Source organism: Pelobates fuscus, chromosome 13, assembly GCF_036172605.1.
Source record: "Pelobates fuscus isolate aPelFus1 chromosome 13, aPelFus1.pri, whole genome shotgun sequence".
NCBI lineage: Eukaryota > Metazoa > Chordata > Amphibia > Anura > Pelobatidae > Pelobates > Pelobates fuscus.
In genome coordinates, this window is record NC_086329.1 from 12223394 (window position 1) to 12240884 (window position 17491).

Here is a 17491-nt window from a genome sequence, read left to right on the forward strand (position 1 = left end):
ATGAAGCCAATGTCAAAAACGAGAATATAACCATTCAGGAACACACTCTTGGACAACCACTAAGGAAACCACAACAGGGCAATGAGGAAAGGTAATTTTGAGTTTAAATACATGCTTTACAGTTCTGATGTCACGCGCAAACCGACGTCGTCAATAACGTGTGCGTCTAATTAGCCGTGGGTCCGCAGCGGCTGGTGTCCATCAACATGCTGCAAGAGTCAGTTATACAGACGCACAGCTGCTGGGTGCAGACACCGCAAGGTTAGGAGCAATATGTTACACCTACATTACAGAGGAGCACAAGAGGGGGAGGGAAGCCTGGCATTTCTGACAACCATTAATATTGGCCAGCCAGCTCCCACTGGACCCCAGGGAAGCCACCCTTCTGCACCCAAAAGCTAAGGAAGATAGTTGGTGGCTAAAACTATGTTAATTTTTACTTATATGTGCATATCTGTGTGCATGTCAGTGTCTATGTGTACATGTATCTGAGCGTGTTTTAGTGTGTGGTTGTAAGTGTATATGTGTATCTGATTGTGTGTGCATATCTGTGGCAGTGTGTGTGTATCCCAGCATTCAAATGCCAACACTGCACACAAACACACCTTTTTTTAATTGTTGCAAGAGAGCAATAAATTACTTTTATGACATTATGGGAAGTTCTGTGCGCATGCTTTTTTTTGTTTGTTTGTTCGTGCTTGTGTGTTTATATAATGTGTTTGCATTCGGCCGTACACAGTGGACAATATGGCCCTCCAGACCAAATTAATTTGATGCCGATGATCTATAGTGTTGAGGTCAGCCATCATTACCCCAGGGTCAATGGGATAGATGAGGTTTTGGGGCCATTCACCAGGTTCCTACCTCAATATTTGTCTCCCTGCATCACACCACACACAACTACGTACTTGTGCCACTGATATAGCTAATCACTTCTTAATAAGGCAGTTACCAAATGTAACGACCACCCTGCTGGTGGAGGGGTTTCTGCCGCCAGCAATGTCCTTTCCCCCTGTAGTGAAGAGCGCTGAAGTATCCCAAAGCATCAATCCAACGATGTAGAAGCAGGTATAGTGATCATAGCAGGTCCCTACAAACACGAGGCAAGGCTCTATGTTGAGGGTAAAGCTAGTACTGATATTAATGGCCACACTTGGCCGTGTATGGCAATCCCCATGCAAGGGGCACTCCCACATTGACCTTGTGGGGAACAGAGTTACAATATTCACAGACCAATAAGAACAGTATTTCAATGCATAACACTCCCACTCTTAGCATACATTCCCTTCCCTCTGGAAGAAAGAGGTAGGGAAACAGCTCCAAAAAGGAAAAGTGTATTAAACAAATTCATGCAAATACAAACACTATGTGAGGTCCACTGATGTATGGTTTTATGATGACCTAAAAAAAAAAAATCAGATAGGAAAAAGGTGATAGTACAGTATGTCAGGTAAATATTAAAATAACTTGTAGCCCAATAAAATGCTAACTCACATGTTTAGCACGTGGACAGTACAATCCCAGTCTCAGGATATGTAGAAGTTTCTAGTACTGGTCATTCAATTCTTAGTAGCTGGATATATGGGAGAAGCAGAGAAGAAAATAAACAATGGCACAGTATTTTGTAAGTAATATGAAGTACTACTTACAGTTATAAAAGTAATAACTTGCTCTGGTGGTGTGCGCTTAAGGTGGTAGAATCCCCACCCGGGATGTACAGGAAGCAGAAACAGTAGAACAGCAGCAGGCTTTCAATTGAATAATATAAATCAAAGTAATTTTGAGCAATTAACTTTAATTTTAAAAAACAAATATTGAATAAAAACAAACTCGTAATAAAGTGGCAAAGTGCTCCAGTCCTCACTTAACGCGTTTCGCCCTGGTTTGGGCTTCTTCTGATCGAGTGTTCGATTATAGTTCCATGCACTCGACGACCAAACCCCGCTGGATGCGTTCGACAAAACAAGATGGCTGCCGCCACGTGTTCGGCCATATAAACAGCGGCCTCCCGGCCGACCATTTGGAACGTTCAAGTGTTTGTGGTTTCGCAAGGTGTTATAGAGGTTTACAAGGGGCACACAACAGTTCTGGGCGGTCTAGGTATTCGGTACCTAGTTCGTTATACGAACCAGATGAGTCAATCCATTTGGTTAAGTTTGTATATACCGATCGATGAGACAGGGGGATCTGTCACACCAAAAGAAACAGAAAATGTAACACTAAACATTCCATCTCTGAACAAACACTACCCACAATAATATTGTTTATGGAACAAAATTCTAGGTCCAGAACCTGTAAGAAAATATTAAAGCTTAAAAACACAAACTAATGCGGATTATAAAAACAGAACACAAAATAATGACGGTGGTTCAATTGGCAATTTGGGCAATGCTCATCAGGTAATTGTAACAATAAATAATAATTCTATTGTCAATGGTAAAGATGCAGGCTGTCATTTTGTTCCCTTCTAAATTAGGGAGAGGGGGGGGGGGGGGAGGGAGGGAGGAATGGGGTCAGTGCAAGGATTTTTACCTAATTAAGCAAAGATGCATTTTGCCATACCACCCCCCCTCACCACCCAAAAAATGCATGTGTCTCATAACCACCCTTTTGTATTTCTTACCCCCTTTAGTGTGACATAAATATATAGCAACATACACAACCATACTGGCACACAGTCAAACAGATATGCAGGGACACAAACAAACAGTCATACAGACACACAAATACATGCATACAATCTACACATAAAGGTACACGGTCATACAAAAACACAGACATAGTCATACAGACATACGAAGACATGCAGACACCGTCATATAGAGAAAAACAGACAGTCATAGAGAGATATATAAACAGAGACATAAAGTCATACAGCGACATACAGACATATGTCATACAGAGACGTACCGACATGCAGAGAGATGCATGCACAGACATGCAGAAACATACATACACAGACATATAGTCACACAGAGATATATTGAACAACGCATACAGAGACATGCAGACACAGTCATATAGAGACATACAGACACAGGCATACAAAAAGACATACATAGAGTGTCATATAATCATACAGAGATATACAGACACAGGCATACATAGCAGGGACAGATCCAGAACCTACTCTTGGGAGGGGGACTGGTAGTGCCAGTGTAGTGGGGTTAAATGGCCCTTAATTGAGGAGCATATGGCTATAGTAGGTGGCTAGGGGCTGTAGTGGGGGAAGGGGGGGGGCAAGGGCTGTAGTGAGTGGTACAGGGGCTGTAGTTGAGGGTTAGGGGCTGTTATTGGGTTTAGGAAATGCAGTGGGGGATAAGGGCTGTAGTAGGGGGGGTTAGGGCTGAAGTAGGTTAATGGCTGCAGTTGGGGGAAAGGGCTGTAGTATAGGGGATATGTGCAGCAATCGGGGGAGAGGGGCTGTAGTGGGGAGGATATGGGACTGTAATGGTGGGTAAGGCCTGTAGTAAGGGAATAGGGGATGTAGTGGAGTTTTGTGAAGTAAAAAGGGGGTTTGGGGCTGTAGTAGGGGGGTTAGGGCTACACGTGGGGTTTGTAGTGGAAGGGAAGTTAGGGCTATAGAGGGGGGAAAAGGGGCGGTAGAAGAGGGGGTGGGGGCTGTAGAGAGGGGCTGAAAAAAAAAAGAAAGAAAAAAAAAAAGAGAAACGTTTGGATACAAAAAAAACCAAATAAACTAAAGTGTATTCCCCCTACCTGAGGTTTACCTTGGGCCACCTTATCCCTGATGGTCGGGTGGAATGGCCCAGACAGGAGCTGGAGCCTGCAGATCAAGTCAGGACCGCTGGGGAGTCTGGGAGCAGTGGAAGTCACGCACCCTCCTCATGACATCATCAGAAGGAGCCGGCTGACTTCACTGCCAAGATCATGTGTGCTAGCTGCAAGGAGAGCCAAATAGGCTTCAGTAATTTAAAAAAATCCAAGTCACCAGCCAGAGGCAGTGGATTCCGAATTTTGCACCCCCCCTCCCCCCGATCTGGCACACTGAGGTGGCCGCCTGTGCTGCCTTATGGACGTGTTGGCCTTGGGGAGGGACAATATAGTGCTAGAAATACATTTTGTTTTCCTAACACTTCCTTTAAGGTGCAGAGATCAGTGCTGTAGCAAAGCTGATATGATAGAACTTGATATTCATTAAAGGTTTAATCTTTAAACTTGCACAAAATCTGGCACTGCCCCCCAGCTGGTAGCCCAATCAATGAAACAGGATTATCTTATGTTGTGTTACATGATGCTGCGTTCCAATCAATGGCAACCCAACCAAAATAAAACAAGGACCCACTACAAAAGAATTATAATGCATACCAGAGGTCACGGTGAACATTACCTAAATTTGGATTCCATTGAATTTACCATCGCTTTAAAATACAGTTTATCAAAACTTGATCAGGTGGGATTTATAAATGAGTCAACATTATAATGCAGTTAAATTCAACTCTCCAGCAACAGAACAGCAATGATACCTCTAACTTTTATTTTTTTCCTAATTTTGCTTGTAGGAAAAGTCCTCTGGTACCTGCCTTTCATTACATATATTTTCACAGAGAGTAATTTAAGGAAAACCAATCATTTCACAGTCATCAATAAAACCAAGTAGAAGATTTAGAGGGAGAGGTAATCCGTTTGGCTGAAATGTGGCAATTTTTTTATAATGTTCAAACATGAATAGGTTATATTGCAGCTCAATTATCTTTGCATGAGCTGAGCACCAAATTAGTTTAAACATATATATTGGCTTATATTCATATATTTCCTGTACAAGGTGATGATCAGATTTTATTTCATTTTTAATTATTTTTTTTTTTTTTTTTACTTGGAATAAATATACACAGTTCATGATAAACTCAGGATGGCTCCACTTCCAAGTAGGCACAATGTCGTTATCTATTCTAAATAATAACAAGAACTGTTGCTCATTAGATTTTTGCTGAATTTAAGGATATATCTTAAAGCATGGGTGTTGTAATTGGGGAGGGGAATGAAAATCTGGTGTAGATTTTAAGATCACCGTTTAAGAACTATGAGAAAAATAGAAATCTATTTGTAACGTAATCCTATGTTACCTTGGTACTTGGAGTGGACTGCAGGTCAGCCTCCTTCCCACTGACTATGGGCCCTGGCCTGGAATGGGGTTCTATTTTGGGAAGGCATGTACATAAGGAAGTTTTGGACTGCTTTCCCTCTGGTTTGGGTTTGCCCTCTTTGCAAGGTTGGGATACCCTTTTTTTAAAAGGAGATTTCTTGTGATGACACTCCATTGTCCTTCGTTGGCGAAACAGAAAAATGCAATGTTTGCATGATCGCAATATGCAAATTAGGATATTGTAAAAACTGACAATTCTTCGGACCTGTCAGCTGACTGCAAAGTCCATGTTGCAAGGGACAAAAATCTAAATATTTAGGCCTGAAAGATGCAAGTGCCATTATAAAGGCAAGAGCTAGTCACATTGCAGAGAGAGGTGTAGATACCAGCCTGGAAGAAGGGCTGCAAGGGAATAGGCAGAGGGGGCGATACCTGCCTGGAAGGAAAGTTGCAGAGGAATTGGCAGAGAAGACAATACCTGCCTGGAATGAGAGCTGCAGCCTGTTCGGGTAAAAATGCTGCAGAGAGACCCCAGTCAAGCTTCGGCGACTAGGGCTGAAATGTTCCAGGGTGCCGCAAAGCGGCTTGGAAGTGGTCCTGGCAGAGGTACTGTATCGGAGTACCGGAGCTCCGTCACACTATGTTAAAAGAGTTGATTATCTCATGCCACTAACAGAATTCCTAGTGATAATGCAGGGGTCAGCACCCTATGGCACATGTGCTAAGCATGGCTTGCCAGGTGTCTTTACATGGCACTCAAGGCTGCTAGAGCCAAACAAGCTCTGGCCTATCAGCAGTCGCAGTGAAAGTTCAGATATCTGCTAGTGCAAAGAAGGTGGTGAGGGACAATCCTCAATTTACGCATTGCAGCACTTAGATACCCAGCACTTGTGAATGGGTATCCACGCTGAAATAGAGCAGCCCACAGTAGCTATCGCAGTTCCTGCCCTTGACCTGTACCTGGCCAGCCCACCCCAGTGGACTCCAAGGAAGCCACCCACACTGCTAGATATACACAAAGCTGCAGAATAAGCCTCCCCCTCATACAAAAAATGCAAACATCTGACACACAAACCCCATAAAATCACTGACAATAATACACACACACACAACCCAAAAAGCAGCCTCATACACAAACCACCAAACACACTATGTGACATTTCCACACACAATTCCACAAGCAGCCCCCATAGACAGCCCACATTCATAGATAACAAACAAGACTGGCGCACCAGGGGACTTCAAGTACCAGTGACACAGTACTACTAAAATGTTGCCTACCCCTGTGATAATGTATAATTTTGTTAATAGAAAACTGGGGAGCTGGGATTATGAAAAGCTGACAATCACCCCTCCTCCAAGATTTTCTTTGGCTCCTGCATCCATGTCTCAAATAGTTTTTACCACTTACCGTAAATACTCAAGTATAAGATGAGTTTTTCGGCAAATTTTTTGTGCTGAAAACCCCCCACTCGTCTTATACTCGAGTTAATGTCTGTATTATGGCAACTTACATTGCCATAATACAGACCAGGACAGCCGGGCTCATTACAAGCCGGCGGTCCTTTTGGGGGCTGGCAGCGAGCTGTAATTTACCTTTACAGCAGCTCCTGTCAGCTCCCTTCTCTCACCTCCAGTCCGGTCAGCTCCCCACTGCAAGTCTCGCGAGAGCCGCGGGGTCAGAGCGTTGCCACGGGTTACCGTGGCAACGTTCCGCGCGGCCGCGAGACTTACAGTGGGACTTGACAGGGGAGCTGACCGGACCGGAGGTGAGAGAAGGGAGCTGACAGGACCTGCTGTAAAGGTAAGTTACAGCTCGCTGCCAGCCCCCTCCTACACACAGGGCCGGATTAACATAGGGGCTGATGGAGCCGCAGCTACAGGCCCAGGCCCATGAAATAGGCCCATTTAAAAAAAAAAAAAAAATGTAAAAAAAAATTTATAATTTTTTTTCTCTCTTTTTTTTTTTTTAACACCCTACTCTTAGGTTTTCCTCCTGACAGGTATTTTGCTGGCCCAGATGGTATTTGAGACTGCCTGGCCGTGCCAGTATTGCAGTAATATCGCAATACAAATGCAGATATTTTTCTCAGTATAAACAGAGATTACTCTGCAATACCAGCGCCGGCCAATAGGGGTCAGTGTGTGTGGAGAGAGGCAGGGATAGGAAGTTACAGCATATCCCCCCTGCCTCTCTCTACTCACTGATCCGCGGGGGAGCAGCTACACAGCACAGAGAGTTCAGACAGCAGCTCCCAGCCTGCAGAGACAGCCTACAGTTTAGGGAAGTGGGGGATGAGGAGAGAGGCTGCAGGGAGACATTGGGACACTGAGACACTAAGGGACACTGGGAGACCTGGGGACACAGACACTTGGAAACATGGGGACACTGAGACACTAGGGGACACATGAGGACACTGATACACTATGGGACACTGGGAGACCTGGGGACACTGAGACACTAGGGGACACTGTGAGACATAGGGACATTGGGAGACACATTGGGAGACACAGTGCCTCCATGTCTTCCAGTGTTCCCATGTCTCCCAGCCAGTTTCCCTAGTTTCTCAGTGTCCCCATGGCTCCCAGTGCCCCCATGGATCCCAGTGTCCCCATGTCTCCCAATGTCCGCATGTCTCACAGCAAGTGTCCCTAGTGTCTCGGTTTCCCCATGTCTCTCAGTATCCGTAGTGTCCCCATGTCTCCCAGTGTCCCCAAATGTTTCAGTGTACAGTGTTCAGTGTCTCCCAGTGTTCCCAAGTGTGTGTCCCCATGCCTCACAGCCAGTGTCCCCATGTCTCCCAGTGTCCTCTAGTCTCCCAGTGTTTGTGTTCCCATGTTTATCAGTGTCCCTAGTGTCTTAGTGTCCCCAAATGTATGTGTCCCCATGTCGCTGTGTCCCTAGTGTCTGTGTCTCCATGTCTCCCAGTGTCCCCAAGTGTCTCAGTGTCTCCATGTCTCACTGTGTCCCCATGTCTCTCAGTGTCGCCATGTCTCACAGTGTCCCTTAGTATCCTAGTGACACAGGACACACTGAGACATGGGGACACTGGGAGCAATGAGGACACAGACACTGGGAGATTAGTGGACTGGGTGACATGGGGACACTGACACTGGGATACATAGGGACACTGATGCCAGGCTGGCCTTCCAATTCTTTGGGCAGACATGCCCCCTTTTTGGTCATTTTTGCTCCTTTTGGCAGTTCTAGTCACGTGATTCGTGTCAGTGGCCCACCCTTTTACACCACCCATTGACTTCCTGCTTCACTTCTGTTAGGGGGAATGGATTTACTTGAAAGATGAAAGCATTAATCAGAGAGAGATTAGCATATTTTAAGAGAATCTGCGTTTTCTTATAGCTGCATCCTATGAGTTTCCCTCTGGCACCATCTCCACCAGATACATAACGCTTGATAGGTATGACTGTTTTAGTGTTTTTGGTCGATAAGATTCTATAATTAGGCCACTCATAATTGTCAGCACCAGGCCCACTGGGCTCTTAATCTGGCCCTGCCTACACAGCCCATTCACTGGACCACCAGGGAATGAGAGCCCCCCTCCCTGGCCAGCTAACAAGCAGGGAGGGGGGGGCGAAAAAATATAAATACAAATTTAAATAATAAATAATAATATTAAAAAAATTAATATAATATAAAAAAATATCACACACACTGCATTCATACACACACACACTACATTATATACACACACACTACACACACACACCACATTATATATATATATATATATATATATATATATATATATATATATATATATATATATATATATATATACACACACACACACACACAGCATTCATTATATACACACACTGTAAATAAATATTCAATTATAATAATTTTGGGGGGGATCTAATTTTATTTATAAAATTTACCAGTAGCTGCTGCACTTCCCACCCTAGTCTTATACTCGAGTCAATAAGTTTTCGGGGTCTCAACTTATATTCGGGTCGACTTATACTCGAGTATATACGGTATTTTAATAAAAATCTAAATAATTTTGTGCTTTTCACAAATAGGGCAGCATTTCATTATTTGAAAATGATATAATGGAAGATATGCAGGAAAAGGAAAGACAACTGTGGCTTTAATCATAGTTTTAATAAAATGTTACACTACTTGTGCGCATACTGCACGTGTCCGTAAACTATGCAGTACAGACTGAGGGCAGGTGGTAGGATTCTGGAATCTTATGTGATGTCTGGAGTCCCTTGGCCCTCTCCCTCCATCCAGTGTTCCAGGTATGTAAATTAATCTCATAGCAGCCAACATTTGGGTTGGGGAGGAGTTTTGGAATTAAATTTTGCCGGTTTCTTCTATATAAACAAAAACAAACTTTTTTGTTGCTAAGGCATTTAAATGTCCCTTTAATAACAGATAGTTCTCTCTGTCACTCGGTAGTAGTGGGGGAGCAGTGGCAGAGAGTGCTCCCCACACTGGATACTGTCCTACATGGACCTACATTTTATTCATTCTTTGTAATACAGATCGGTCTATAAAGGTCTTTTAAGCATTTGTCTAATCCTTGTGAATGTTAACGGGGGCATTGTGTATCTATACAAAACATTTATACCGTATTTTTACTTTCCTAACCTTTGAATCCTTTCCAATGAATAACTAGTAATATTCCTAAACCACAGAGCAATGTCTGATTAATTTATTTTCTACCCAAGTGCAATCTCATAAAATAGAGACACAGCCCCATCTTCTGTCAAAAAGGGTTATTACTATTCAAGTATGTGGTACTGGATCAGAATTCAGTATTCTCTGATTAACGGGGTTATTTACTAAAATGAGAATCCAAATTTAACCTCTTCCCTACCTCGGACGTACCGGGTATGTCCGACAAAAAAAACCCAAAACAGTCGTTAATGACCTCTGATTTTCCTGGTATGTCCAGGGCAAATAGGCGCCATTTACTTACCTGGACCGGCGATCCTGGTCGGGGGGGGGGGGGGGGGGGGAAGGATGACCGCCAGAGAGCCCAGCAGTCCCCCTGCAGCAACTCCGGCACTCCAGGGCAATGTAATCACCATGATCAAATAGCCGCAACAGGAGTCTATGGAGCTGCCAGCAGGTGAACTATATATATATATATATATATATATATATATATACACACACACACACACACATTTAACTATTATTAACTACATAATTATTTGATTTTATTATTTATAATTTGAGGGACCTGCCTGACAACCCAGGACAAAACTTTAGAAACTATTTAGCATGGGTGTTTGGCGGTTGAAGATGTGGCACAGATTTTGGGGGTCAAAGTTTGAAAAAAAGTGTTTTTAAATTTTCTCATCATATTTTATATATTTTTTTATAGTAAATTATATGATATGATGAGAATAATAGTATCTTTAGAAAGACCATTTAATGGCGAGAAAAACGGTATATAATATGTGTGGCTACAGTAAATGAGTAAGAGGAAAATTACAGCTAAACACAACCACCGCAGAAATGTAAAAACAGCCCTGGTCCCAAACAGTAAGAGAATTGAAAAACAATCTGGTCACTAAGGGGTTAAAAGTTAGCACCAAAGTAGCTGAAGTGAAAGCCTTGCTGACATAGAGAGTTCTTCCAGTTCTGCTATTTTGACCTTAAATTTAAAATTCTCTTTGAATCCTCACTTTACTAAAAACGTGTAAATATTAAATAACTTTGTGTTTAGAATAAACGTTTGATTATAATCCTTCAATGGAAGCCAACAATGACGCCATTAAATGTAACAAATCCACAATAGAGAAACTCTGCATCAGAAGAATGTGTTATGCGGGCATCACGTGTCGGACAATTTTTGCCATAGCAACAACAACTACACGTTTAACTCAGGGACGTATCTAGAAACTACAGGGCTCTGCTGCAAGATGAAATGTCCCCCTTCCCCAAGAGTGTATGTGTGGGGGTGTAAGGATACATTCCCCTACACTATGCCACTAGCCTGGTGCCCCTACGTGCCAAAGTGGGCGCCACATCAGTTTCACTCCTCAAACAACTTTGCCAGCGCCCCTTTTTAGGACATCAATATGCCATGCCCACTTTACGACATCAGAATGTAAAATCAAATCACATCATAGTCAACAACCACTCCTGTTTGGAGAGGGGCTATCAAGGAACACTCCAGGCCCATAAAATGTTTTACATATCGGTTCTAGATGTAATAGATATAGTAAAGTCGAGTGCTTGTTATACGGACTAATTTATGTATTTTTGACATGAATATCAGCATGTTTAGTCCTACGGTGGCAGATTTTGTCCATTACAAGGCTACCCAGGGCCGGATTAACATAGAGGCTGATGGAGCTGCAGCTCCAGGCCCAGGCCCATGGAATAGGCCCATTGATTTAAAAAAAATAAATATATATATATATATTTTTTTTTTACACACACACACTACTCTTATGGTTGCCAGGTATTTCTCATGTATTTCTTATGGTTGCCAGGTATTTCTCAGAAGTATTTCCCAGGTATTTGAGGCTGCCTAGCCGGTGCCGGCAATACAAATGTCTGTCTCAGTATGAACAGAGATTATTCTGCAATACCAGCGCCGGCCAGTAGGGGTCGCTGTTTGTGTGGAGAGAGGCAGGGATAAGACGTTACAGCATCTCCCTCCCTGCCTCTCTCTACTGATTGATCCGCAGGGGAGCAGCTCTGCACAGAGAGTCCTGACAGCAGTTTCGAGCCTGCGAGACATGGGGACAGTCTCTCAGTGTTCCCATGTCTCCCAGCCAGTGTCCCTAGTGTCTCAGTGTCCCCGTGACTCCCAGTGTCCCTGGTGTCTCTCAGTGTCCCCATGTCTCCCAGTGTGCCTGGTGTCTCTGTGTCCCTAGTGTCTGTGTCCCTAGTATCCCAGAGTGTCCTAGTCTCTAAGTGTCCCCATGTATCTCAGTGTCTCTAAGTGTCCCCTAGTGTCCTAGTGACATTGGGACACTGGGAGACATGGGGATACAAACACTAGGGGACACTGGGTGACATGGGGACACTGAGAGACATGGAGACACTGGGGGACACGGAGACATGGGGACACTGGGCGATTTTGAGACTTGGGAGATATGGGGCACTCCCAGTGTCCCCATGTCTCCCAGCCAATGTTCCTAGTATCTCAGTGTCTCCATGTCTCCCTGTGTCCCCCAGTATTTCCATGTCTCTCAGTGTCCGTAGTGTGCCACTGTCCCTAGTCTCCTAGTGTCTCAGTGTCCCCTAGTATAAAAGAAAAAATCTGAGGCACTCACTGTGATAGATTTAAGCAGGTTTATTGGACACCGTAATGTTTCGACCTGTACCCAGGTCTTCTTCATCAAGTCTCCAGTGTCCCCTATGTATCAGAGTGTCTCAGTGCCCCATTTCTCCCAGTGTCCCGGGTGTCTCCCAGTGTCCATAGTGTCTCCGTGCCCCCTAGTCTCTCAGAATCCCCTAGTATCTCAGTGTCCCCATGTCTCACAGTGCCCCCAAGTGTCTCAGTGCCCCCTAGTATAAAATAAAAAAAATATCAGGCACTCACTGTGATAGATTTAAGCAGGTTTATTGGAAACTGCAATGTTTTGACCTGTACCCAGGTCTTTATCGAATCTCCAGTGTCCCCTATATATCACAGTGTCTCCTATGTATCACGGTGTCTCAGTGCCCCATGTCTCCTAGTGTCCCCTCATGCCTCAAAGTCACCCAGTGTCCCTATGTCTCTGTGTCCCCAAGAGTCCCAGTGTCCCTAGGTCTCCCAGTGTTCCCTAGTATCTCAGTGTCCCCATGTCTCCCAGTGTCCCAATGTCTCTCAATGTCCCCTAGTGTCCTAGTGACATGGGGACACTAGGAGACATAGGGACACAGACACTAAGGGACTGGGAGACATGGGGACACAAACATGTCCCCTTTTTGTGTATGTTCACCCCTTTCGGCAGTTCTGGTTATGTGATTTGTGTCAGTGGCCCACCCTTTTACCCCATCCATAGACTTCCTGCTTTACTGGACACTGCTGTTAGGGGGTATGGTATGGGACGGGTTTACTTGAAAGATGAAAGTGTGAGATTAGCATAGGGTATGTGTTTTCTCATAGCTGCATCCTATGAGTTTCCCTCCAGCACCATGTTCATCAGATACATGACGCTTAAGAGGTAGGACTGTTTTAGTGTTGTTGGTCAATAAGATTTTGTAATTAGGCCCGTCATAATTGTCAGCACCAGGCCAACTGGGCTCTTAATCTGGCCCTGAGGCTACCAATGCCTACATCATATGCTGCTGTAGTATTCCAATCAAGGTACTACATAGAATAGAATCAGGGGTGACCAAAACGTTTTGAAAATCCTGGAATCTACGTTTTGCGAACCTCTGGAAGAGATACTGTAGTCGTTCCCTCCATCGCTTGTTATGAGAAGTCTTAGACCCAAGGTCTAGGTAACACAAGTGAGATACAGATCTCAGAAGCCTGCTAAAATTAATAATCTTTAATTAGGTATACTTAACCATGAACAAATAAAACAACATAAATGTGGATACTTAAAGTAAAAAATCACCCAAAACGGTGCAAGAGGAGATTGAAAGGGGCTCAGGGAGTAATGGATGAGGTATCAACTTAGGCAAAAGTGCTCTAGATGTATACTCATTACTGGGGAATGGGAGGTACCAATGTACACTTAACTACCCGGCTGAATCGTTACAGAACCAAACCCTTAAAACTGGGAAGGGAAGTAACCGCTAGTATGATACTCCAACTGTGGAGTGCAGCATAGAACCACAGAAGTGTATATTCGTATGGAGGTATAGATACAATGAGCTCTTAACAATATAACACTTCAAGGTATTGCAACAGGTAATGTTACATACTTGCTTAGAGGTCACAGGTGGATCATGTGGCCATCACAAAGTTACACTAGAGGGTACTGCAACTTAAAATAGTACAGAAATATACATATGGCCACACCTTTATAGCTAGATGCAGGACAGTAACATTAAGTACTAGGTAGATAGTATAGATGTGGGATACTTAGATGTTCCCCTATTAAATATCAGCAGACTCAACACTACTTAGAACTAACCCCAGTGCTGTATGCACTGACTGGTAGATAGTGTAGATTTGGGATACTTAGATGTTCCCCTGTTAAATATAAACGGACTCAATACTTATTGGAACTAGCCACAGTGCTGTATGCACTGACTGGTCAAAGCAAGGCTAATAAAGTCGTATTGCACACTTAGTCTATTTTAGCTGGAATCCAACAGATAGTAGTAATAATAGTACAACTCCCTTCTTCCCTCCAAAAAAACCTCCAAACAGGCCCCAGCTCCTCTTGTCCTAATACAACACCCCTAACATAGTGAAGTGAAAAATCGTGAGGAAACCATGATTATAAAATCATCTAAATTCTCTGCATGTCTGCCTAACGCGTTTCGGCGCTGTACAAAGCGCCTTTCTCAAAGGCTGTCATATGACAGCCTTTGAGAAAGGCGCTTTGTACAGCGCCGAAACGCGTTAGGCAGACATGCAGAGAATTTAGATGATTTTATAATCATGGTTTCCTCACGATTTTTCACTTCACTATGTTAGGGGTGTTGTATTAGGACAAGAGGAGCTGGGGCCTGTTTGGAGGTTTTTTTGGAGGGAAGAAGGGAGTTGTACTATTATTACTACTATCTGTTGGATTCCAGCTAAAATAGACTAAGTGTGCAATACGACTTTATTAGCCTTGCTTTGACCAGTCAGTGCATACAGCACTGTGGCTAGTTCCAATAAGTATTGAGTCCGTTTATATTTAACAGGGGAACATCTAAGTATCCCAAATCTACACTATCTACCAGTCAGTGCATACAGCACTGGGGTTAGTTCTAAGTAGTGTTGAGTCTGCTGATATTTAATAGGGGAACATCTAAGTATCCCACATCTATACTATCTACCTAGTACTTAATGTTACTGTCCTGCATCTAGCTATAAAGGTGTGGCCATATGTATATTTCTGTACTATTTTAAGTTGCAGTACCCTCTAGTGTAACTTTGTGATGGCCACATGATCCACCTGTGACCTCTAAGCAAGTATGTAACATTACCTGTTGCAATACCTTGAAGTGTTATATTGTTAAGAGCTCATTGTATCTATACCTCCATACGAATATACACTTCTGTGGTTCTATGCTGCACTCCACAGTTGGAGTATCATACTAGCGGTTACTTCCCTTCCCAGTTTTAAGGGTTTGGTTCTGTAACGATTCAGCCGGGTAGTTAAGTGTACATTGGTACCTCCCATTCCCCAGTAATGAGTATACATCTAGAGCACTTTTGCCTAAGTTGATACCTCATCCATTACTCCCTGAGCCCCTTTCAATCTCCTCTTGCACCGTTTTGGGTGATTTTTTACTTTAAGTATCCACATTTATGTTGTTTTATTTGTTCATGGTTAAGTATACCTAATTAAAGATTATTAATTTTAGCAGGCTTCTGAGATCTGTATCTCACTTGTGTTACCTAGACCTTGGGTCTTAGGCATACACTACCTTTACTGTCCTACTGTATATAATACAAGGGTTACCCCCTATTGAGATACGATCTGGACACACTTACCCTATCCCCGCAAGGGGGTACTTTCTTTTTCTTATGAGAAGTCTTGCATGATGTTACCTAGACCTACCAGTGTGAAAAGGTTGATCGTCGTATGTATACCACCTTAGTAAATGTTTTAATGAAATAAACGGACGTGCCAGCCAAAAATACAATATGAATGGCAAATGATAGGACTTTTACCCAAGTGTATCAACTAACCAGAATAAAAAAAATAATAAAAAAAAAATAGTAAAAACTAGAGGTCCAGAGTCCTATCTACATTAATGTAAATTCACTGGTAAGATTATAAAAGGTACTTTTTTTAGTTACCACATATTTACCGCATATTATATGCCAATTTCTGACTGTGCTCCAAATTGAGCAAAATGGCAGTAATGGGCCACCTTCCTGGATTTTTTTATTTCTTCTTTTAATATGGAAGCATATTTAGGACCCCAGGTCTGTGGTTTATCATAAACCCTCGCTTTTAATGTTTTATTTTGTTCTCTATTTCATGACATAATATTACACACCGTTGCCTGGACTCCCCTGGCTTAGTTTTCAGGGGTTTCAATTGTATTTTGTTGCATACGGTTCTACTTTGCTCTACCTGATGTGTAGGATACGATAGCGCAATGATCTGAGTACCTCAAGAATATTATAAATGACTGAAACTACTAAAACTAGAACACTTTTCAATGTTTTAAAAAAAAAGACAAAAACTGAAGTAACAGAAATTTACCAAAAAGATAGAAAATGGCAGCCCATGTGCACTGAGCGTGTATATGGTTTTAAAAACATAAAATCTAGCCAGTACTAGCTGATCTGAAAACACCTGACAACCCGGGTGATACACTGAAGCGATGTGTCAAAAAAAACAAAGTTCACAGTGAATTTCAGATGTAAGGCCAAGTAGCAGATCTGAGATCACAGCCGATTTACAGAAGTTTCCGAATTCGACTGATTTGGTCTAAAATTGAAAATTCACTTTGGTGCAGGGATTTCAAACATTATTTTGGACCAAGACACATGTCAAAGAGAACATTTCCAAGCCACCCCGAGATTTTATTTTATTTTTTTTGTATTACTGTTAAACTTTATTAGTAGCCAGCAAATTACAATTTACCTCAGGCCTAACTAGAAATACATGGGTTACTTCTGGAAAACCCTGATTTATTACTTTTAGTTAACTTCCAGATGGGAATCACAATTTATTAAAAAAAAAAAAAAAACACCTTATAAAAACAACAAAACCAAACATTTTAAGGGCTGTATTCAACCTATTACAGCCCAATGTCAGTGTGTAATGGCAGACTGTGAGGTGCTTTATTGAATAACCCTGCCATCTTGGCAGAGACTCAGTGAATGTGGATTAGAAGATTGTAATAAATACTCACATAGATTGTAGCAGGGAATCAATCCAGGTAACAAAGGTACAGACAAAGCATTGGGTAATTCCAAATCCAATAAACATGCCTGACACACTGTATCAATCAGGAGGGAAATACTTAGTAGCTATAACAAGGAAACTAAGTTTAAAAAAAAAAAAAAGCCTTTTTTTTTTTTTTTTAAGCTTATTAGTAATGTTTTTTTTTTGGGGGGGGAGAAAAGTCTGACTAGGGAGGAGTTAACAGCAAGGTGTATTAACTCACTGAGTGCTGGAGGATTTTCAGGTTAACCCAGTATTAACTCCTTCATGCTCTATAAACTCTATAACTATATTGCATGTATATTGCAAACTATTACTCGCTTTAATTTTTAGAAAAACAGACAAATGTGTGGTACAGTACTAAAGCACGATACCAGAAACAAAAATGGAGCCTTGAAA